General features: G+C 50.0%; 1 protein-coding gene and 1 pseudogene across 2 annotated transcripts in view; both read right to left on the bottom strand.

Annotated features, from left to right (window-relative positions):
- The window catches only part of cux1b (cut-like homeobox 1b), a 134,018-nt gene that overhangs the window by 31,124 nt on the left and 77,788 nt on the right, over positions 1–25,106 (bottom strand).
- LOC308159099 (homeobox protein cut-like 1) overlaps positions 1,700–25,106 on the bottom strand; it is a 24,831-nt pseudogene continuing 1,424 nt past the window's right edge. The window contains exons 2-11 of the transcript in view: positions 24,181–24,424; positions 23,636–24,069; positions 15,683–15,739; positions 14,683–14,784; positions 13,782–14,476; positions 12,302–12,679; positions 11,842–12,030; positions 8,889–9,165; positions 2,095–2,232; positions 1,700–1,817 (exon numbers count right to left, since the gene is read on the bottom strand). The product of the transcript in view is annotated as a homeobox protein cut-like 1 (transcript). The remainder of the gene's footprint in view (positions 1,818–2,094; positions 2,233–8,888; positions 9,166–11,841; positions 12,031–12,301; positions 12,680–13,781; positions 14,477–14,682; positions 14,785–15,682; positions 15,740–23,635; positions 24,070–24,180; positions 24,425–25,106) is intronic.

Raw genomic sequence — 25,106 nt, 5'->3', positions numbered from 1 at the left:
TCTGAAACAGTGGGAGTGGAGTTGACTCAACACTGTGCTGAAACAGTGGGAGTGGAGTTGACTCAACACTGTGCTGACACACACACACACACACACACACACACACACACACACACACACACACACACACACACACACACACACACACACACACACACACACACACACACACACACACACACACACAGGGCCACCAACCCAACCCAATCCACCCCCCCCTCCCCCCCAACCAAACAGGTTAATCAGTACTCTAGAAACATCAGGCCTGTTTACTCTCTGGAGGCCTGCCTGACCTCTCTCTGACCTCTCTCTGACCTCTCCCTGACCTCTCTCTGACCTCTCCCTGACCTCTCTCTGACCTCTCCCTGACCTCTCTCTGACAGGTCTCTGGTCCAGGTTGGCCTGTGGGGAGGGTGAGGTGTGAAGGTGGTAGCAGGACACAGAACCAAAACAGGTCCAGAACTCCCACAGACAGACAGTACCACAACCCAGAAACCTCAAAACATGTCAGCAGGTAAACAGTACCAAGCAGGAACAACTGTGTCATGTTCAACCAGCTAACCCGGTTCATGAACCTCAAACCCAACCTCTTTCACACTCAAGATCATTTCCTGTTTGGGTTCTCTGTTCGATTCTGTTCTGTTCTGTAACAGTTAACTTTCGCTAGCTTGTTAAATGTTTCGTAAAAAGATCCCCTCGACTTGTTCACTCTTTTAGAGTCGACTGACTGTGCAATCTCATTTTGGCAATCGAATAGCTCTCAATATATTGATATATATATATTAAAAAAAGAACACATTTTTTGTTTTTTAGACCCTTGGAGGAGTTAGTTAGGAGAGCAGACAGGTGTGGATCCTCTTCAGGTGTGTGTGTGTATGTGTGGGGGGCTCCTGGCCATCACATGGCTGTCAGCAGGACCGAGGAGATGCAGGGGTCAAAGTTCATTCATCCTCCTCCTCCTCCGTAACTATGGCAACTATGGCCTTGAAAGTCTTCAGAGTCACACACACGTGCAGGGTGGCGTGGAGGAGGGACATAGGAAGAGTCAGGCTGCCCTTCGAAAAGACGCGCACACACACACACACACACACACACACACACACACACAGTGAAAAAGGCAGACGGTTTTGTAACAGTCACAGGACAGTGTGGGAGATGAGGCGTCTCGCTGGGCGACGGGAGGTGTGTGACGCTGAGGAGGCTGGGAGAGAGGAGGACACACACTCTGTCCAGAAACGTAGGTCGGAAGTCTTTAAAAACGCACACACACACACACACACACACACACACACGACTCTCCTCCTCCTGTGAGATTATCCGTCCTGTCGAGCTCTGATGTTGCAGGGCTGGCCTGGGATTGAGGTCTCGACTTCAGCTGTGGGGGGTGTGTGTGTGTGTGTGTGTGTGTGTGTGGTGGGGGGGGGGTGGGGGTTACAGCAGGGCCTGGGGCCATCAGGACGGCTAAGTGCTTTTTCTTTTTTCCTCTGAAAAGAAACAACAACCCAAAAAAACAAACAACCAACCAAACTGGGAGGGAGGGAGGGGGAGTCTGGGTAACAAAATGGCCGCTGAGCTTGGCTTTGGCAGTGCCCCTGTCTGTCTGTCTGTCGAATCGGAGCAGAGTAAGGGGGGGATTGGGGGGGTCAAAGGGTCAAACGGTGAGGTCATGAGAAGGGGTTGTGGGGGAGGGGAGGGTGTTTCAGAACTCCCACTCTGAGGGCTCCTCCTCCTTGACAGCGGCCTTCTCCTCCAGCCTGTGGATGATGTTGTTGAGGTTCGCCGCCTTCTTCTTCCTCAGGCTGCTGTCCCTGGGGTTCCTGGAGGAGGAGGGGGGGGGGCGGGGGGGTGGGGGTGGGGCAGGGAGAGGGGAGGCCGAACACACTCTGGCCTCTTTCCTCTCCCAGGGCCCGGGAGCCCGGCCCCCCGGCCAGGCCTGAGGTAGTGCACTTTCCCTGGGCAGGGGATCCACCCGCTGCCCCTGCTTCAGGCCCGGCCTCCTCCTCCTCCTCCTCCTCCTCTCCCCCCTCCCCCTCCTCCTCGCCACCGGGCCCCCCCTGGCGGACCCCCCCCTCCGCCGCGGGGTCCGACTCGTACCCGTCGCAGCTGTCCCCTCCCATGCCGCCCTCGCCCCCCCCCCCGCCCTTGGACCCCCGTAGGGACAGGGACCCCCCCTCGTCCGCAGCCCCCGCCGCCTTGATCTCCGCGATGAAGAGCTCCCGCCGGATACGGGACCTGGGACACAGACACACACACACACACACACACACACACACACACACATACACACACATGAGGTGAGATGAAGGAAAACGTCACGGGATATCATTTACAAACCTCTGTAATTAGTTATTATTTAATTAAAAATTCAATTCAATGTAATTAATTGGAAAAACCTACCTACCTACCTATCTATCTATCTATTGTAAGACCAGCCTCACACAAGGCCGCTACACCTGGAGGCACAACCAGGTCCTCAAGAGCCTGGCAGCAGCTCTTGAGAGCAAGAGAAATACCATCAACTCCTTGCCCTTGAAAGCAACCAATTCAATCACGGCACCAACATTCATCCGAGAGGGACAGAAAAAGTCCAACCATCCTCCAACCAAACCAGAAGCTGGACAGCTAGCCATGGCCCGGGATTGGAAGATGCTAGTCGATATTGGCCAGCAACTAATCTTTCCACCCGAGATTGCAGCCACCACCCTTAGACCAGACTTGGTACTCTGGTCCCCTTCACTGAAGTCTGTTTACATCATAGAGCTCACAGTCCCGTGGGAGAATTCAGCTGAAGAGGCCTATGAGCGCAAGAAACTGCGCTACACAGAACTGGCAGCAGACGCTCAACAACGAGGATGGAAGGCAAAAGTCTATCCGGTTGAAGTGTGATGCAGAGGTTTCGTGGCTTCTTCCACCGTTAGGCTGCTGAAAGACCTTGGCATCCATGGACAGGCTCTGCGACAGACAATTAGATCACTCTCTGAAGCGGCCGAAAGAAGCAGCCAGTGGATATGGATCAAGCGGAAGGACCCTTGCTGGGCTCAAAGAACAGCAACATGACCCGCTCACTAATCCCCCCCCTACCCCCACTCCCACTTGAGAACCCAGGTCAGAACCCTCCAGGAGGAGGGTGAACAAGGTATGCGGTCTGCTCTAGGCCTGACTCAGGGAAGAGGACACCCCTGCCTTGCATAGTCCCGTGGGCTGCGCCATTTAAACAACCAGGCAATTCTCATGATTGGGCATGGGACACAAGCTCAGGCTTGATCACCCTGTAGCTGGCCGCCTTAGATGAGGGTGTCTAGTGTTGAAAAGGCCGAAACACCCCATGATTCAAAGGTACTCTACTGATGATGTGTCCCGAAATTTAACATCCTTCCCATGTCTGAGATACAGCTCCCATGCCACTCTCAACATCAAGGCAAACCTCATGTGCGTACCATCCATTGGCACAATGGACAGTATAACATCACGTCCCGTGTTTCATAATTCTGAGTATCTGGACTCGTCCAGTGACTGCTGTGAAAGGACAGCTGACAACATAGGAAAGTCTGTGTGACGGCTTGGAGAGACAGCTGACTGGAGGGAATAGACCCCACTGGGGCTGTCATGGGCTAGCTACCCATGGCGGCAGTCTCCGACACTGTTTCAGTTTGTTGAAGACACCCGCCAAATGCTACAGAAAGTAAACAAAGAAACATACCCCTAGAGCCTGCGAGAGCGGGGGCGCAAGATGGCTCAACGATTGACAACACGGCTACAGACCCAGGAACGGACACGACTACGAGCACGAACACGGCACACGAGACAACCGCAGCAGCAGCAGGACACTCACTTCAGGTGTGCACCTGTGGTTGGGAGAAAATGACATCAGCCAGGGGGTTGAAGATCCACCAAGGAAAGAAAGGGTGCTTGAGAAAGCAGAGACAAGGGCCTCGCATTGACCAGTACTTCTTACGAAGCAACCAGTCAAATCAGTCGATTGAAGCACAGCGACGGGACAAAAACCAAAGTTCGCAGAGCATCAGCACCCCTGTCACTGAGGAGGATAATACAAGCACAGAAATGCCGGTGGAGGAACCTACCCAACCACAGAGACCTCCCAAGGAGGAAAAGATCAAAGGGCACAGACCGAGTGTGAAGTGGCCCAAAGCTGTTGAAAAGAGAGAGTGGGAAACAGTCAACAACGACCTGATAAAAATCCTGGAGCAACAAGTGGGCACAGCAGAGAGAAAGCTTGACCGGATCGGCGATATCATCTACCACTACGGAGAAGAGCGCTTTGGAGTGAACATTAGGAGAAGTGACAAAGCAACACCAGCGCCAGCCAAATCCAGGAGGCAGCAAGAGATCGAAAGACTGGTCAGAGAGAGAAGGCAGCTGAGAAAGCAGTGGAAGAAGGCCTCTGATGCAGAGAGAGAAGGTCTCATGCTACTTCAGGGGGACATCAAATGCCGGTTGGCAACCTTGCGAAGAGCGGAGAACTTGAGGAAACTTCGCAAGAGGAAGGAACACACAAGAACTCGGTTCTATAAAAACCCCTTCAAGTTCGTCAAAGATCTCTTCGTTAATGAAAAAAGCGGAATCCTGAAAACTCCAAAGCAGGAACTTGAAGAACATCTGGAAAAGGTCCACCAGGACACGAAAAGGCACGAACAGCTAGTCATCCCACATGACATCCCACCTATTCAACCTCCTGATTTCAACCTGGAGACTGGCCCTCCAAAATGGAAGGAAGTAGAGAATACAGTACGGCGCGCAAGATCAGCATCAGCCCCTGGGCCGAATGGTGTACCGTATAAGCTCTACAAGAACGCACCAGATGTTCTATGCTTTATTTGGAGGCTCATGAGGATAGTGTGGCAGAAGGGAATAATACCTAAGGCGTGGCGAAGGGCGGGAGGTGTGCTAATTCCCAAGGAGAAGGATGCGACAGACATCAGTCAATTCCGGCCAATCTGCCTTCTCAACGTTGAAGGGAAAATCTTTTTCAGCGTAATAGCACAGAGGCTGTCCACCTACCTGGTGAAGAACAAGTACGTAGATACATCCGTACAGAAGGCCGGCATTCCTGGGTTCTCTGGTTGCTTGGAGCATACCAGTATGATCTGGCACCAGATCCAAGCAGCAAAGAAGGACAAAAGAGACCTCCATGTCATCTTCCTAGACCTGGCCAATGCCTTTGGCTCAGTTCCCCATAACCTCCTCTGGGAATCCTTCGACTTTTTCCACGTTCCATCATCCATCACTACCCTAGTAAAAGCCTACTTCGAAGACCTGCAACTGTGCTTCACAACAGCCGACTTCACAACATCATGGCAGCGCATAGAAGTAGGCATCATGGCAGGCTGTACAATCTCACCCCTGGCCTTCACAATGGCCATGGAGGTCATCATCAGGGCCTCAAGATGGGTGGTCGGGGGTGAGCGAACTAAGAACGGGATCCGCCTTCCACCTATCCGAGCATACATGGATGACATGACCACTCTGACCACTACTGCAGCATGCACCAGGCGGCTACTTGGAAAACTGCAGGAGAACATCAAGTGGGCCCGGATGAAAATCAAGCCGAGCAAGTCACGAAGCATCTCTATAGTCAAGGGAGAGCTTAAAAACGTGAAGTTCTGTATTGGGGACGACCCAATACCAACAGTGGTAGAGCAACCTGTAAAAAGCCTAGGTAGATGGTACAACGCAAGCCTCAGGGACAAAGACCAAGTGCAGCAGCTAAGGCAGGACATCACCAACAGTCTGGAAAACATCAACAAGACCCTACTGCCAGGGAAGCTCAAGCTCTGGTGCCTGCAATTTGGACTTCTCCCTCGGGTAATGTGGCCACTCACTATCTATGAGGTCCCAATAACAACTGTGGAGAAGATGGAGCGAACCATTACTTCATATGTGAAGAAATGGCTCGGTGTCCCACGCTGTCTGACCAACATCGGCCTCTATGGAAAAGGGGTCCTTGAACTACCCATCACGAGCCTCACCGAAGAGTACAAGTGCTCTAAAGTAAGACTCCAGATGACGTTGAAGGATTCCAGAGACCAGACCATCAGCAATGCTGTACCACCCCTTATAACTGGACGGAAATGGACACCATCTGACGCGGTGCAGCATGCTACGTCAGCCCTGAGGCACAATGACATCGTGGGGCATGTCCAGCTGGGAAGAGGAGGCTTTGGCCTTGCAGCAAGTAAACCAACTTGGCGTAAGGCCTCAACATCAGAGAGGAGGAAAATGGTGGTCGAGGAGGTGCGCCGTCAGGAGGAGGCTGAAAGAAGCGCGAAGGCCGTCTCTCTTGCAAAGCAGGGACAATGGATGAGGTGGGAAGGTCTGGAAAGGAGAAAGCTCAGCTGGAGGGAGCTCTGGGGAATGGAGGCAAGCAACATCAGCTTCATCATCAGAGCTACCTATGATGTGCTCCCATCTCCAAAGAACCTTCACCAGTGGTATGGTGAGGACCCAACCTGTGCCCTCTGCCCAACTCCAGCTACTCTCAAACACATCTTGTCCGGTTGTAAGACCAGCCTCACACAAGGCCGCTACACCTGGAGGCACAACCAGGTCCTCAAGAGCCTGGCAGCAGCTCTTGAGAGCAAGAGGAATACCATCAACTCCTTGCCCTTGAAAGCAACCAATTCCATCACGGCACCAACATTCATCCGAGAGGGACAGAAAAAGTCCAACCATCCTCCAACCAAACCAGAAGCTGGACAGCTAGCCATGGCCCGGGATTGGAAGATGCTAGTCGATATTGGCCAGCAACTAATCTTTCCACCCGAGATTGCAGCCACCACCCTTAGACCAGACTTGGTACTCTGGTCCCCTTCACTGAAGTCTGTTTACATCATAGAGCTCACAGTCCCGTGGGAGAATTCAGCTGAAGAGGCCTATGAGCGCAAGAAACTGCGCTACACAGAACTGGCAGCAGACGCTCAACAACGAGGATGGAAGGCAAAAGTCTATCCGGTTGAAGTGTGATGCAGAGGTTTCGTGGCTTCTTCCACCGTTAGGCTGCTGAAAGACCTTGGCATCCATGGACAGGCTCTGCGACAGACAATTAGATCACTCTCTGAAGCGGCCGAAAGAAGCAGCCAGTGGATATGGATCAAGCGGAAGGACCCTTGCTGGGCTCAAAGAACAGCAACATGACCCGCTCACTAATCCCCCCCCTACCCCCACTCCCACTTGAGAACCCAGGTCAGAACCCTCCAGGAGGAGGGTGAACAAGGTATGCGGTCTGCTCTAGGCCTGACTCAGGGAAGAGGACACCCCTGCCTTGCATAGTCCCGTGGGCTGCGCCATTTAAACAACCAGGCAATTCTCATGATTGGGCATGGGACACAAGCTCAGGCTTGATCACCCTGTAGCTGGCCGCCTTAGATGAGGGTGTCTAGTGTTGAAAAGGCCGAAACACCCCATGATTCAAAGGTACTCTACTGATGATGTGTCCCGAAATTTAACATCCTTCCCATGTCTGAGATACAGCTCCCATGCCACTCTCAACATCAAGGCAAACCTCATGTGCGTACCATCCATTGGCACAATGGACAGTATAACATCACGTCCCGTGTTTCATAATTCTATATACTGTATCTACTGTATCTATTGTATCTATCTATCTATCTAATCTATCTATCAATTGTATCTATCTATCTATTTATCAACTGTATCTATCAATTGTATCTATCTATCTATTTATCAACTGTATCTATCTATCTGTCTATTATTATATATAAACTAAAAGTTTGGAAACGTTATTTCAGTCGATTCTTCCTCCCCTTTAATAATACCAATTGGTATTGTATTTTATATCGTTGGAAAGCCTGATTAGTCACCTTTACAACTTGTAAGGATCATGCATTTGTGGAATGAGTAACACAGCTAAACGTGTGGGTAGCGGCCCAATTTTCTTTTGCCAAAATCCCCTGCAATATTCTTCTGTTGGTATTCACTCTCGTTTTATCTTCAATGCTGGCAGGTGTATGTCAGTCACAGGTGTGTGACTGGCACCTGAATTGCACCTAATTGACAGGAATTATATTCTGGGGCCAGTGGCGATCCCATATCTCCAGAATCTGGGACCTAACTCCATCCTCCAGGATAACAACGCTCGCCCCCACAGAGCCAGGATCATCACCTCCAGAATTTGGGAGTGGAGAGATGGAATGGCCTGCCGTGAGTCCAGACCTCAACCGAATTGAACACTTGTGGGATCAGCTTGGGCGTTCTGTACGTGCCAGAGTGACCAACGCAACCATGTTGGCTGACTTGCGGCAAATCCTTGTTGAGGAATGGGATGCCATCCCACAGCAGTGTGTGACCAGGCTGGTGACCAGCATGAGGAGGAGATGCCAAGCTGTTGTGACTGCGTATGGATCTTCCACACGCTACTGAGGACAGTGTAAAATGAATAAAGTGTAAAAATGGCCAATATGTGTTGTTTTTTCCTTATTACTGTGGGAGAGTGCAATCATCCAATCCACCAAGCAACTCAAAACGAGAGTGAATACCAACAGAAGAATATTGCAGGGGATTTTGGCAAATATATTTGGGCCGCTACCCACACGTTTAGCTGTGTTGCTCATTCCACGAATGCATGATCCTTACAAGTTGTACCTCGTTGTAAAGATGACTAATCAGGCTTTCCAACGATATAAAATACAATACCAATTGGTATTATTAAAGGGGAGGAATAATCAACCAAAATAATGTTTCAGATCTTTTTTTGAGGGGTTTATATATACTGTATATATATTTGTATTATCTTTCCCAGAGTGCACCTCTCCCCAGCGGCCCTGTCCAGACCTGTGGTTGTGGAACCAGTCTATCTATCTATCTATATATACTGTATTTGTATTATTTTCCCAGAGTGCACCTGTCCTGACCTGTGGTTGTGGAACCAGTTGATGACGGTGCTGGTCTTCAGGCTGAGGTGGGAGGCCAGCTCCTCGATGGTCCGGGGGGAGGGGTAGGGCTTCTGGAGGTAGGCCTGCTTCAGGGCCTCCTTCTCCTCCGGCCCCAGCACCACCCGGGCCTTCTTAAACTGCTGCTGCCCCCCGGCCCCCCCAGGGCCGCGCTGGGGGCTGGAGCCCCCCAGGAAGTCGGCGTCCGCCACCGCGGCGTGGCTGTCGCTCAGGGAGCTGAGGCGCCGCTTCATGTAGGCTGAGGAGAGACACACACACACACACACACACACACACACACACACACACACACACATTTGAAAAGCTTTATTTATGTCCACATAAATACAAAGTGCATTAAGGACAAACACTATCAGTGCAGTCAGTTCAATGGGAGACATTCATTTACGTTAGTGACTGTGCAGCAACCATCGTACACATACAATATTAACACAGAGGATGTTTAAAATGTGGGTTAACAGATACAACATCATTACTGTAAAACTATATCTACTCTAAGGGTACAAAAAGCAACGCCGTCTCCATATTGAGCGGCTACTGATAATAGCAGATATGGAGCAACACCTTGCTAACTGTTTAGCCTTTCTCTTGGAGATGTGGGCCATCTGAAGGCCCCTAACAACCAAAAGTTGAGCCGATATCTTTCGATATGAAGTCCAATTCTGTCGTGCCTACATATGTAAAGCCCTTTGTAAGCATGGCAACCATTTAGGATGTGTGACATGGTTTCAGTGATCTGCACATGGCCATGGTGTATACAGTGAGGGCTATGACACACGCACAGACACAGACACAGACGCACACGCTGAGACACACAGACACACAGACACACAGACACACAGACACACGCACACATGTTAACGATTCATTCTAACCCCTCTTGATTGAGCCTTGGGGCTCCTGTAAACATTTCATCAGGTCATGAGTCAGTCCCCCAAAATGGCCGCCAAAAAAACATCTCGTTTGGTCTAAACATCTCAACACCTTCCCTGTTGACCATTCATCACCTGTCACCCTAAACAACAGATGTTTCTGACTGCAAAGTACAAAGGACAGAGTTGTGGACAAAACTGTGTTCTGCTCTGAAACAGTCAGCTACGCCTCCCCTGCTACGTCTGAGAAAGGTTCGACTCAGGTATCGATTCGGTTTAATAAAAAGCCTAGAAATTTGAATGCCTAAAAACCTTTAGAACATTCTCTCCTCCTGTCTTCTGGACCTCCACCAATAGGTGGTGCTATTGTCTCACATTTGCACGGCAGCGACTCTCTCCCAGTAATAATCCTGGTGTTTAACACTAGAACAGCCGTGCCTTTTTTACCTACTATAAGAGCCGCCTCGGGGGTCAAATGACCATAGTCTATACAATGCTCAAGCTGCTATTTACACACAACGACCACTAGTTGGCCGCTTATAAATTAGCCTGCCTCCTACACAGAAAAACAGCAAAATATCTTCATACTAGGTTATCCTGATGTGATTTTGAAAATGTAAGGATACTGGGTGGTAGAACACACATATCTAGGAAAAGTCATGAAAGGAGGGTCCTGAAATTTGATCGAGTGCAAAGATATAACATTTTTCTTTACTCACAGTAGTCAAATGACCCCACCCAAGGCTGTTCTAGTGTTAATGACCCCACCCATGGCTGTTCTAGTGTTAATGACCCCACCCATGGCTGTTCTAGTGTCAAAGGACCCCACCCACAGCTGTTCTAGTGTCAAATGACCCCACCCACAGCTGTTCTAGTGTTAACACCAACCACCCTCTTGAAGCACACAGGGTTATGGACACACACATCTACAACACACCACTCTCTGGTCTCAACCACACACAGAACAACATCCACAAACACACTTACATTCCAGCATAGTGTGTGTGTTTGTACGTGTGTGTGTGTGTGTGTTGGGGGGGGGGGTGGGGGGGTCAGGTCACTTACAGCCTGGGAGGACTGGACACACTACACTACCCAGAATGCACTGCTCTAAACAACGTGTACGTGGTGTTGGGGAAAGGAGCAGCGATGTGGAGATTGAATGGATGCATCTCGCAGTAGCTTCACACACACACACACACACACACACACTAACACTGGAGAAGAAAGGTACATACACACACACACACACACACACACACACACACACTTCTATGTGCAGTTGGAATGACTAACCCAATCATAGACACGAAAACACACACACAGTAGAAATTGGCTGCAAAAGACTGCCCCCCCCCCCCCCCCCCACACACACACACACACACACACTAACGCGCTGTCAGAACAGATCATGGACACAGGCGCCACACATGATTGGATGTGACAGCCACACTGGGCCTCCAGGGACCTGCCTGTCATCATCAGTGCTCTTCATCATCCTCCTCCTCCTCCTCATCATCATCATCGTGCTTATCAATGAGTCAGACCTTCATTATCATTCTTCTCCTCCTCCTCCTCTCCTCCTCTCCTCCCTCTATTCTGTTGCTTCCCAGCGGCACCCATCTTCCCTCTGTCCCCCAGTGTGTGTGTGTGTGTGTGTGTACCTTTCTTCTCCAGGGTTAGTGTGTGTGTGTGTGTGTGTGTGTGTGTGTGTGTGTACCTTTCTTCTCCAGGGTTAGTGTGTGTGTACCTTTCTTCTCCAGGGTTAGTGTGTGTGTGTGTGTGTGTGTGTGTGTGTGTGTGTGTACTTTTCTTCTCCAGGGTTAGTGTGTGTGTGTGTGTGTGTGTACCTTTCTTCTCCAGGGTTAGTGTGTGTGTGTGTCTGTGTGTGTGTGTGTACCTTTCTTCTCCAGGGTTAGTGTGTGTGTGTGTGTGTGTGTGTTCATTTCTTCTCCAGGGTTAGTGTGTGTGTGTGTGTGTGTGTGTGTGTACCTTTCTTCTCCAGGGTTAGTGTGTGTGTGTGTGTGTGTGTGTGTGTGTACCTTTCTTCTCCAGGCGTTTCATGTCCAGCAGCTTGTCCACCTTGCGTGGGTCCTTCAGCCACAGCTCCATGCGGACGAACGGCTCGCGGCCCTTCAGACTCAGCTTGTGCCAGGGCTTGGGCCGGGCCAGCAGGTCAGACACAGAACCCTGGGTCAGGCCCAGGACCGTCTCCCCAAACAGACGCTGACCTGGGGGGGGAGGGAGGGAGGAGGGAGGGGGTGTTACTGGTGGTGGTGGTAGCTTTGGGTTGGGGGAATGTATGTTTGTGTTTGAAATGTATTTATTCAATTAGTATTAGAGAGAAGAATAGAGGGGGAGGGGGGAGAGAGAGGGAGAGGGGAGAGAGGGGGGGAGGGGAGAGAGGGGGGGGGAGAGAGAGAGAGAGAGAGAGAGCGCACACACACACACACACACACACACACACACACACACACACACACACACACACAGAAACCTCACCTAGGTTGTTGTCCGTCAGCACTTCTTTGACCTTCTTGGTGATGACGTAGGTGTCCAGCTCTGGAGACGAGGCCACCACCTCCTGGATGTTCAGGCCTGAGGACAAGGGCACGGACTGGAGCAGGGCCTGGGACAGGGGCTGGGGCTGGGGCTGGGGCAGGGCCTTGGGCTGGGGCTGGGGGGCGCCTAGTTGGAGGGGCTCCCCACCCGAGGCCTCACCTGATGGGGGCTCCAGAGACGAGACCTGGGGGGTCAGTGGTTCTCCTCCACCTCCACCTCCTCCTCCTCCCACCCCCAGAGCGTTGACCGACTCCTCCAGGGAGCTGAGGGGGGAGTCGGGGACAGGGCTGCAGCTGGCCGACGTCTTGGGAGTGTCCTCTGGTGGAGGGGAGGGGAATGACAGGAGGTTAGGCAAGGCAAGGCAGGTTTATGTGTAGAGCACATTTAATACAACAGGGGCAATTCAAAGTGCTTTACATACAGCAATAAAACAATATATACATCAAGAGGAGAATAGTAAATAGATTCATAATAAAAATGCATACATAAGAATAGATAGATATTGATAGACATTTAATAATATAATGAATAAGATATTGGAAATGAATGAAAAGACATGGATGAATGGTTGGAAGTGTTTGTGTTCAATCACAACTGTTGCAAAACATGACGGTTTTTAGCTTAGATTGAAATATTTTTTAGGATTTGGGCTTGTTTTGATTTCTTCAGGGTAGTTTGTTCCAGGAGCACGCGGTAGAGTGACTAAAAGCTGCTGCGCCATATTTTGTTTTCACTCTTGGAATGATGAAAATATGTTTGTTTGTTTTTTTAAATGGAAGGGATCTGATCGGGAGCCTGTAGAAGATGCGTAGCGTCCACCTGGCTAATGGGTCGTTTTCTCCCCTCCCGACCCCCACCCCCATGCCACCTCCTCCCCCACCCCGACCCCTGCTTGTGTGGCTCTGCAGCAGGCAGGGACAGGGAGGCTGGAGCGGAGCATCCACGGAGGAGCTGTCAGGCTGGATCATGTCCTCTCTCTGCCCCCAGACACACACACCCTGCTGGCTGACATCTGGCCCAGCCTGGGACCCCCTCCATCCCTGAAATGACCACCCCCCTCACCCCTGGCTACACACAGGCTAAAAGAGCAAGCAGCCCCCCCCCCCCCCCCAACACCCAGGGCTTTACTGAATGTGTGTGTGTGTAATTGTGTGTGTGTGTGTGTGTGTATGTGTGTGTGCGTGTGTTTGTGTGTGTGTGTGTGTGTGTGTGTACGGTTACTGAGGCAGCAGTACAGCAGCTGAATGTAATTTGTGCTCAACAGAGAATCATAAAAATGGGTTAGGCTACACAATTATAATTATGATCAGTGTGTGTGTGTGTGTGTCTCAGGGTATTTTCACATATAGTCCTCTTTAATAACCAAACTCAGTGTGTGTTATCTTGGGTGTGTGTGTGTGTGTGTGTGTGTGTGTGTTACCTTGGGCCAGGGCAGACAGGAAGTGTGTGTTGTGTCCCAGCTCCCCGTTCAGCCACAGCTGCATGCGCAGGCCCCTCTGGTTCAGCTTGGTCCAGGGCTGCCTGGACCGGCCCGCACCCTCACACCCCCCCCCCTGGGACAGGCCCAGCGCCTCTTTGGAGTCCTCTTGGGGAGGGTTCTCCTCTCCGCCCGCCTGGCTGGCCGTGGTTCTGGTCTGGTCCGACTGCCCACCACCGCTCCACCACTGCTCCCTCCAGTTGGCCCCGCCACCTCCACCTCCTCCTCCTCCACCTCCTCCCGGCCGGGCCGAGGGGTCACTGACCACGCCCTCCCGCTTCACGCCGCGGCCGCTGAAGTCCAGGAGCGGAGAGGGGGAGGAGGAGGACGAGGGGGGGGAGGAGGAGGAGGTGGGGGGGGAGGCTTCTTCAGGGAGAGGGCTTGTAGCCCGAGGTTGTAGGAGGAGGAGGAGAGCAGCGCGTCCTTCTGGGAGGAGGAGAAGGAGGAGGTGGTGGAGGAGGTGGAAGAGGAGGAGCAGGAGGAGGAGGCTTTGAGGAGGGGCTCCAGGGAGGCCTGCTGCGCCTCCATCTCGCGGCGCGCCTCCTCCAGGATGCAGCGGATTGCGTCGTCTGAACCGCTGCCCCCGGCCCAGCCCCCTTTCAGCCCCCCGCATGAGGGAGGGGCGTGGGAGAGGTCCACTGGAGGGAGAGAGAGAGGGAGAGGGATGAGAGGAGGTAGAGAGGAGAGGAGAGGAGGGAGAGAGGAGAGGAGGGAGAGGGAGAGGGATGAGAGGAGGGAGAGAGGAGAGGAGAGGAGGGAGAGGGAGAGAGGAGAGGCGGGAGGGATGGAGAGAGGGATGGAGGGATGGAGAGAGGGATGGAGGGATGGATGGAGGGAGGGTCACCTGCTCTCTGGCCCTGCAGCTCTCTCTTGGCCTGCTCCAGGATGGTCCTGATGCTGTCGTCTGACCCGGCCTCTGGACTACGGATTCGGGTGGTGATGTTACCTACACACAGAGAGAGAGAGAGAGAGAGAGAGAGAGAGAGAGAGAGAGAGAGAGAGAGAGAGAGAGAGAGAGAGAGAGAGAGAGAGAGAGAGAGAGAGAGAGAGAGAGAGAGAGAGAGAGAGAGAGAGAGAGAGAGAGAGAGAGAGAGAGAGAGAGAGAGAGAGAGAGAGAGAGAGAGAGAGAGAGAGAGAGAGAGAGAGAGAGAGAGAGAGAGAGAGAGAGAGAGAGAGATTAGACATACACGAGTGAAAGTGGAAAGGTGTTTTAAATGCAAATTCTACCTTCCTGCCAGTGGTTGAATGACAGACAGACAGACAGACAGGCAGGCAGACAGACAGGCAGACAGCACACAGACAGACTAACAGGCAGACAGACAGACAGACAGCCAAACAAGACCAGGCTGCCAGAACACACACACACACACACACACACACACACACACACACACACACACACACACACATTCTGTCAAGTCAAGGCTGCCAGAACAGACACACACACACACACACACACACACACACACACACATACACACACACAGGCTGCTAGTTCTGACTGCTCATAAACTCCCTAAATTACACCCTGGCATATGCCTGACGTCAGACTGGTAACAGTGGTAGGAGAGGGCTGGGCTGCGTGTGTGTGTGTGTGTGTGTGTCTTTACTGTTTGTCACACAAACATTTGAAAAACCCAATATAGATATGTGTGTGTGGGGGGGGGGGGGGATTTAACACATCACAGACACAGTTCACCCACCCACACACACACACACACAATAAACATCACAGACAAACTACACACAAGACTCACACACGCAGGCAGGCCACAGTGCCAGAGAACGATGTGCAGTGTGTGTGTGTGTGTGTGCGTTAGTGTGTGTGTGTGAGCGGGACCGACCTGTCCGCGAGGCGGCGTCGGAGGTGGTTCTCCGCTTCGGTGCGTCCTGTGACACGTCTGTCAAGATAACAACAACAACAACAAACACCGTCACGGAGACGCCATTTTGTTTGTTTCTCTGAGGTGGGAGACCTGCTACACCAGGGCCCGGCTGCATGAAGATAGACCCAGTCTTCTAGACTTAGATTTCACTTTAATAAAGATAGACCCAGTCTTAGACTTAGATCTCACTTTAATAAAGATAGACCCAGTCTTAGACTTAGATCTCACTTTAATAAAGATAGACCCAGTCTTAGCTCTCACTTTAACTCTTTGACTGCCAGCCATGTTCAGAGCGGAGAGCTCCACACTGCCAGACTTTTGGGGCATTTTCGCTGAACTTTGAAGACCCACCAAATATTGACTTTTCGGACTACATAAACATTGAACATATCTACCAAAACTTTAGACTCTCTTCTTTCATCAGAAAAAGAAAGTTTGTTTCTAGCCTCTTTGAGTGTTTAGAAATCGGCCGTAGAACATAGGGTGGTTTCAGCAAAAACACCTGATTTTGACCAATAAACAGAGAAAACGAGCTTTTTCTGCAGAAATTTTTTTTTTTTCTGCACTTTTTCTGTATCATCCGACTCTGAACTGTTTGAAGAACTCCGCGATGCTCCGCAATGCTCCGCGCCGCAATGCTCCGCGCCGCGTTTGGCACATACCCTGATCCGTTTCGCCATTACTACAACCCACAGCAAGCCACTTCCTTCTCCAGGCTTTTATCGAACTACTGCCCCCATCTGGGACCGAAATACATTACACCCAAGTCTGACATTCACTCGCTAGGTGTAGAACATGTCAATAACGCGATCCCCGCGGGAAAAAAATAATAATCTATAAGACGCCAATTGGCGTCTTTGGCAGTCAACGTTACTATTCTATAAGACGCCAATTGGCGTCTTTGGCAGTCAATATTAATAAAGATAGACCCAGTCTTATAGACTTAGATCTCACTTTAATAAAGATAGACCCAGGGCCGGTTTCACAGACAAGGCTTAAGCCTAGTCCTGGACTAAATCACACTTTCAATGTAAAATCTCCATAGAAGATGCTTTTTAGTCCAGGATTAGGCTTAAGCCTTGTCTGTGAAACTGGCCCCCAGTCTTATAAACTTAGATCTCACTTTAAGTCAGTCTTGCTATAGACTCTAAAATCTGTTGCATAAAGCTTGCCTATGAGTGACTAAGGTAAGACTGACTTAGACAGCCTGTCACGCAATGCATTCGAGGTCAAATAAGGCTGACACCTTACAGAAAGAAAAAAACATGATGGCCCGAAACAGCTACACCTAGCGGCGGAAGATCTGAGAGATCAACTCCCTTTACTTCTGTTGAAAACGTATGTACAGTATATTGGAGGAATATATTGTGGAGAAAAGTATACTGCTTAGCAGTTTTAACCAGTGAAGTAGTTTACAGCGCTGGAGGAGTTACAGTGTTAGCTAGCTACTAGCCCCATAACTGACACCTAGTTTGAACTATGGGGCTAGCTAGCTACTTGACAAGCAAAACCAAACTGCTCAATAAACCATGGGCTTGCCAGCTACGAGTAACGTTAATAGTAGCTACAGTATATCTCAAAAGTGAGTACACCCTTTAGATTTTTGCAAATATTCTGTCATATCCTTTCAGGGGATAATACTATCTTAATGAAACTTTGATATAACTTAAAGTAGTAAGTGTGCTGCTTGAATAACACGTAGAGATGCTCCGATCAGGGTTTTTGGTGCCGATCACCGAACACTGGAATCAGTGATCTGCCGATCCGATATCACCGATCACAGCGTCGAAAATGGCAATTGAAGCATTCTATTTATTGTGTAGCATTATTTATGTTTTTAATTATTCTTAACACCATTGACATTGTATATTAAGTATTCAAATGAAATTAGGAGATGAGAAAGTATCATGAATTGACAACCATCTGTTTTATTGAATTCACAACCACCTGTAGCTTACTTCAGGAAAAACAAATAAAATGTGAAAATAAAAATCATAATAAATAAAATGTACACTGTCACATCAAATGTGCAACATTCCACTCGAATGAGAGGAACTAGGGGCTCTTAGAGAACTTGGAGCTTATACTGTAGCTTTCCTGAGGAACAATAAACATAAAAAAAAACAAAATATTGCACCTAAGGAGATTTCAGACTCAAACCTTACTTCTTAAGCAGCATCACTGGCAGATTAGCCTTGAGAAATACAAGCATCTCAGCGTTTTTGGCACTCAGCCTGTTCCTCTTATCATCTAAAATATGTCCTGCTATGCTGAAAAGTCGCTCGCTATCTACACTTGTGCAAGGTGCACAGAGGAAGACCTAAAACTCGCGCGCTAATAGTTGTTGTTGCTATGGGCCTTAGCCTAGCTTAGTGACTTCCTGCTCACGGGGTCACATGACGTCGCTGAACACTACCTACACTACGCTCGTGAAGTCGCGCTGGAACTCTGACCAGCACTCGTGGAACGCCTCTCGTCCAATCAAAGCACTCGGTCCCTTTATGACGTCGAGCCCAGTGTGCGCTTCGGCGCTCTCGGAGCGAATCGACGAACGCAGCAAATGCCGTATGATATTCGTGGTATTGAAAGACCTTGCGTGCGTTCCTCCGCGAGATATTTCTTTTGAGCAGACATTACAAACTGCATATTTGTTGTCTCTTTCCGACACTGTGTAATATTGCCAGACTGCCGACGCCATTTCTCTATGTAAACTGATCGGCCGTGTTTGATCGGCCGTTTTGAGAACTCCGATCAAAACCGATCAAGGCCATATCGGCCGATACTGATCGGCGCCGATCAGATCGGAGCATCTCTAAATAACAGTATAGATTTATTGTCCATTGAAAATTACTCAGTACACAGCTGTTAATGTCTAAACAGCTGGCAACAAAAGTGAGTACACCCCATAGTGAACATGTCTAAATTGTGCCCAAAGTGTCAATATTTTGTGTGACCACCATTGTTATCTAGCACTGCTTTAACCCTCCTGGGCATGGAATTCACCAGAGCTGTACAGGTTGCTTCTGGAATCTTCTTCCACTCCTCCATGACGACATCACGGAGCCCACGGATGTTGGACACCTTGCACTCCTCCACCTTCCTCTTGAGGATGCCCCACATGTGCTCAATTGGGTTTAGGTCTGGAGACATACTTGGCCAGTCCATCACCTTAACCTTCAGCTTCTTCAGCAAGGCCGTTGTCATCTTGGAGGTGTGTTTAGGGTCATAATCATGTTGGAAAACTGCCCTACGGCCCAGTTTCCGAAGAGAGGGGACCATGCTCTGCTGCAGGATGTCACAGTATATATTGGAATTCATGTGTCCCTCAATGAAATGCAGCTCCCCAGAGTGCCGGCAGCACTCATGCAGCCCCAGACCATGATGCTGCCACCACCATGCTTGACTGTAGGCAAAACACATTTGTCTTGGTACTCCTCACCAGGGTGCCGCCACACACGCCGGACACCATCTGACCCAAATAGGTTTATTTTGGTCTCATCAGACCACAGGACATGGTTCCAGTAACTCATGTTCTTGGATTCATTGTCTTCAGCAAACTGTTTGCGAGCTTTCTTATGCATCGGTTTCAGAAGAGGCTTCTGTCTGGGGCGACGGCCATACAAACCGATTTGATGCAGTGTGCGGAGTATGGTCTGGGCACTGACAGGCTGACATCCCACTTCTGCAACCTCTGCAGCAATGCTGGAAGCACTCGCACGTAGGGTTGGGTACCGTTTGGGTTTTATCCGGTACCGGTACCTAACCGATACTTTAAAAACGGTACCGGTACCAAAACGGTACTTAATTCGGTACTTTAGATTTTTTTAAATGACATATGACATATGACAATGACAGCCCCTCAAGGACATCAGAATATTCTTAGAAAAGGGATCTAGTGAAGAGGCCTGCATAGCCCCCAGAACCAAGAAGACCGAGAGGAAATATAACTCTGATGAACTGGAGCCCTCCACCTCGTCAAAATCCAAACTCTGTTGCCGCTCAGCTACTACTACTCCCCTCCCCCTCTCTGGTCCCCGATCATGTTGTCCACCTCGCAGAGAGAGACGCAGCCACACATCCGCACTACGTCATCAACAGACGCGTCGAATCCTGGAGTGCACTGTCCAATCAAAGGCTTGCGTTCGTAAACTCGCTCTGAGAGCGTCGCAGCGCACACTGGGCCCGACGTCATAAGGGGAGCAAGTCATTTGATTGGACAGAAGGCATTCCACGAGTGGTGATCAGAATTCCAGAACGAGTTTACGGAACGCACTAGGGCTGCCACACAAACGATTATTTTCATAGTCGACTAGTCACCGATTATTTTAACGATTAGTCGACTAATCGGATCATAAATTACAGCTTATCGCACAATTACTCAATCGCTCTTATTTAGCTATCATCTTCTAAATCAGCTTCTAAATTTAGCTTGAAGTTGTTAGTTGTTGTTGTAGGCATGTGCTAACTAAAAATAAAGACAATTAAAATGATTGTTCACTCAAAAATAGATATTTTAATGAACTTTGCAGATTTATTTCTGGCATCACTTGCATGTAATGTAATGTAAAGAGTAGTAGAGGGTGCAAACTGCTGAGTAAAATGAGGTAGGCTAGGCACTAGGCAACCAAAAGAATACAAAAACAGTACAAAAGTTTTGCTTTGCTTCACTCATCTCATAGTAGAACGCGCCTTCTTAGCACTGTAACGTTAAGACAACATTTTTAGCTATTTGATAAGTATCGCTTTGATGACAACGTAAAATAATGTAAGAAGGCTTTTAACGTAACGATATCGTTAGCCAATAACAAGCTAACTAGCTTACCGAGACGAGCCATCGTCTTCCTTGTCATCTGCCACAACGTGCTTCCATTTTAGATGCTCGCGCATCATAGACGTGCTGCCATGATAAGCGAGTTCAGCTTTGCAAATTTTACATTTTACATTCTTTTTTTCAACGTTGTGGTTGAAATGCTCCCACACTTTAGAGGTACGAGGACAGGAAGACATTTCTCTGTTTGTTTTTCCGGGGAAGTCACGTGTGCCCCGGATGACCGAAACTGCGCATGTACATCAAAGACACTGGGAGACGCTAGCCAGTGGCAGCTTCAGGGAAGAAAAACGAATGCTTATCGAATGAAATGAATGGTCTTTATTGTCATTGATATAGTACAGGTACCAAACAACGAAATTTGGGAGGGGGGGCTCCCCTGGTGCTAGGCAAAATAAAAATAATAATAAAAAAAAAGCTTATTTCAGCTCCCAAAAAACATGCGACTACGGCGATTACCAAATATGTCGGCGACGATTTTGGTAGTCGACGTCGTCGTGACTAGTCGACTAATCGTGGCAGCCTTAGAACGCACCCATAAGTCGAGCGTCGCGTTATGCCAACCCGCTAGCGGAAGTTGCTATTAGCAACCTTCTCGTTATCCTTCCGTACTCGCTGCTTTCACTGAGTGGAATTTAACAGGCGATGTGACGTCACGAGTCACCAGTTGACAACGGAGCGAGATAGAAAAGTACCGAAATGAGGTACCGAAATCTCCTTTGCGATTCGGTACGGGTACATACCGAATGTAAAGTAACCGGTACCTACCGGTACCGATTTTCGGTACCCAACCCTACTCGCACGTCTATTTTTGGAAACCAACCTCTGGATATGACGCTGAGCACGTGGACTCAACTTATTTGGTCGACCCTGGCGAGGCCTGTTCCGAGTGGAACCTGTCCTGGAAAACCGCTGTATGATCTTAGCCACTGTGCTGCAACTCATTTTCAGGGTGTTGGCAATCTTCTTATAGCCACGGCCATCTTTGTGAAGCGCAATAATCCTTTTTTTCAGCCGCTCAGAGAGTTCCTTGCCATGAGGTGCCATGTTGTCCAGCATTCAGAGAGAATTGTGCCCAAAACACCAAATTTAACAGCCCTGCTTATCATTTACACCTGAATCCTTGTAACACTAACGAGTCACATGACACCAGGGCGGGAAAACAACATCATTGGGCACAATTAGGACATGTTCACTATGGGGTGTACTCACTTTTGTTGCCAGCTGTTTAGACATTAACAGCTGTGTACTGAGTAATTTTCAAAGGACAATAAATCTATACTGTTATTCAAGCAGCACACTGACTACTTTAAGTTATATCAAAGTTTCAGTAGGATAGTGTTATCCCCTGAAAGGATATAACAGAATATTTGCAAAAATCTAAAGGGTGTACTCACTTTTGAGATATACTGTAAATCATACCCAATGAATGCGTTTGTGTGCAGGCTAGACAGTCGTTTTGATAAAAAAAACTGACACTTAAGGCTGACTCGTTCCCATAGCAACAAGCTTAGCCAGGGGGGAAGGTGGCTAACTTTCGAACCTCAAAATAAGTCAGCCTTAATTTTTATGCAACAGGCAGTCTTAATTAGACTGGTCTAACCTGAGAATATAAGACTAGTCTAAGGCTTAGACCAGTCTTAATCTATCTTTATGAGAATATAAGACTAGTCTAAGGCTTAGACCAGTCTTAATCTATGTTTATGAGAATATAAAACTAGTCTAAGGTTTAGACAAGTCTTAATCTATGTTTATGAGAATATAAGACTAGTCTAAGGTTTAGACCAGTCTTAATCTATGTTTATGAGAATATAAGACTAGTCTAAGGTTTAGACCAGTCTTAATCTATGTTTATGCAACTGGCCCCTGGCCTGCAGGCTGGGACCGTTGGGTCTTTTAAACTTCAGTGTTTTTAGTCTTTCACACAACACACACACACACACACACACACACACACACACACACACACACACACACACACACACACACACACACACACACACTCCAACAACAAGCTAGCACCAGTAAGGAGCCTCCTCTATGTAACCACGCCTACTAAAACACAACCATGATGAGAGGAGGAAGAGGAGAAGGAGGGGAGGGGAGGAGGGGATGGAGAGGGGGGGAGGAAGAAGTGAGGGTAGGAAGAGGAGAAGGAAGCAGAAGAGAGGGATGGAGGAGGGGAGGGAGAGGCAGGAAGATGAGGAGGAGAAGGAAGAGGAAAAAGAGGGTGAGGAGGAGGGGAGGAAGAGGAGGAGAAGGAAGAGGAGGAGAAGGAAGATGAAGAAGAGGGTGGGGGGGAGGAGGAAGAGGAGGAGAGGAAGGGGGAACAAAACTAGGACAGTGAGATGAGTCTACTCTCGGTCCGCCCAGCGTGGGGTAAAAGCCCCCTAGTTGTTGTTAACGGTACTACGACTGTCTGACAAAAATGTCACTGGTGCCATGGAGACCTCCTCAGACAGCGGGTCTAGGAGAGGGAGACAGAACTGACGTCTCCTTGAGACCCGGGTTCGACCCAGGGGGGTCCAGAGCCCCCAGCCTGCACAGACACGCACACACACCAAGCACACACACACATACCGAGCACACACACACATACACACACAGCACACACCAAGCACACACACACACACACACACACAGCACAGAGGGAAACCAATGAGGAGACACAGAGAAAAGCATGCACATGCGCACGTGCGCACATACACACACACACACACACACACACACACTCCATTTAAAGCACAGAGAAAAAACGAATCACTAAACACACACACACACACACACACACACACACACACACAGATCTAGTTCTACAATAACACACACACACACACACACACACACACACACACACAGATCTAGTTCTACAATAACACGCACACGCACACACACACACACACATACACACACACACACACACATACACACACACGTCTAGTTCTACAATAACACACACACACACACACACACACAGATCTAGTTCTACAATAACACACACACACACACAAACAGATCTAGTTCTACAATAACACACACACACACACACACACACACACACACAGACCTAGTTCAGATGAGACACTCGGTGCTTAACCCCCCCCCCCCCGAGCAGCTTAAGCTCCACCCACCTCTCTGTCGCCCCTGGATACTGCGCAGCGCCAGGACGTTCTGCTCGTCCGACAGGAAGTGCCTCATCTTGTGGAAGGGCTCCTTCCCCCGCACCGTCAGCTTGGCCCAGGGTTTGGGCCGGGCCAGGATCTCGCTGACCGAGCCCTGGGACAGGGCCAGCACGTAGTGGCCGAACACCCGCTGCCCGATGTTGTGCTTGACCAGCTGCTCCTTCACCTGCCTGGCGATGTCGCACGTCTCCACGTCCTCCTCCGCCCCCCCCGCGCCTGGGCCCCCCCCCTCCGATTGGCTGGAGGGGGAGGGCGAGGGGGAGGGGCCGCCACTGCTGTTGCTAACGCCCCCCCCGCCGTTCATCATCGTGGGGGTGTAGGGGGCGTCCGGGGGGCTGAGGGGGGGGAGTAGGGGGTGGTGGTGGTGGGGGCTGGCGGCGGGGGGGAGGAGGAGGGGGGGGACGGAGGAGGAGGAGGAGGAGGGGGTGGGGGTGTAGGGGGCAAACAGCAGAGGCCCCCCACCCCCGCACGCGCTGCTGCTGCCTGCACTACCCGGGGCTTCCTGCAGGGGGCAGGCTTTGGAGTACAACGTGTGCATGAGCTGCCTCTGCAGCAGGGTGTTGAGGGCCAGCTTGCCCCCTCCCCCCCCCACCGGCACCCCGGGGAAGGGAGGGGGGGGCGGGGGGCCGCCGTAGAGGTTGTCCTGGCCGATGCCTGTGGGGGTGAAGGGGTGGGTCCCGTTGGTGGCGGCTGCGGTGGCGTTAGGGGGGTCGGAGGTGGGGGTCCGGGGGAGCAGGGAGGAAGAGGAGGAGGAGGAGGAGGAGGGCGGGCGGGAGGGGGGTAGGAGGGGGGAGGAGCAGGGCGCGGTGTCCTTCGTGGATACGGGCGGCGCTTTCCCTTTCCGCCGGGCTGACCCTACAAGAAAGGTCAAACACAATGCATTATGGGGGAGTCAAAAAAAAAAGGGGGTCCGAAAAAGACAAAAAAAATAAAAATAAGTTATTTATTTTATCAAAGTTTTATTTTTTTCTTCTTCTTCTTCTTTTTCTTCTTCTAAACAAATAGTTGTTGTTTTTTAGTTTTTGTTTTTTGCTTAACCCCCCCTAGACAAGATGCCCATGCATTTGTGATTTGTACCTTTCTTGTAAAGAGACAGCCTGGAAGAAAAAAAGGAAACATCATAGCATGTACTTTCACACTGCTCAAAATGGCCGCCAAGCCTCTCTGGTCTCTCCTAGGGGCAGGGGACCAGTCACACACACACACACACACACACACACACACACACATCGACACAGGCAGGGTCGGGGGGTGCCAGAGTCCAACCCGGTCACTATGTGTTAATGTGTCTCCTTTAGGTTCAGAGTTCAGTCACTGGTTGCTAATTGGTTGAGAGGCTGCATGGCTAGGCTGTAAAGAGTGGGTCTGATTG

This window comes from Nansenia antarctica, assembly GCF_963989245.1.
Source record: "Nansenia antarctica genome assembly, chromosome: 5".
Classification (NCBI taxonomy): Eukaryota; Metazoa; Chordata; class Actinopteri; order Argentiniformes; family Microstomatidae; genus Nansenia; species Nansenia antarctica.
This window is presented reverse-complemented; position numbering and strand designations above follow the sequence as displayed.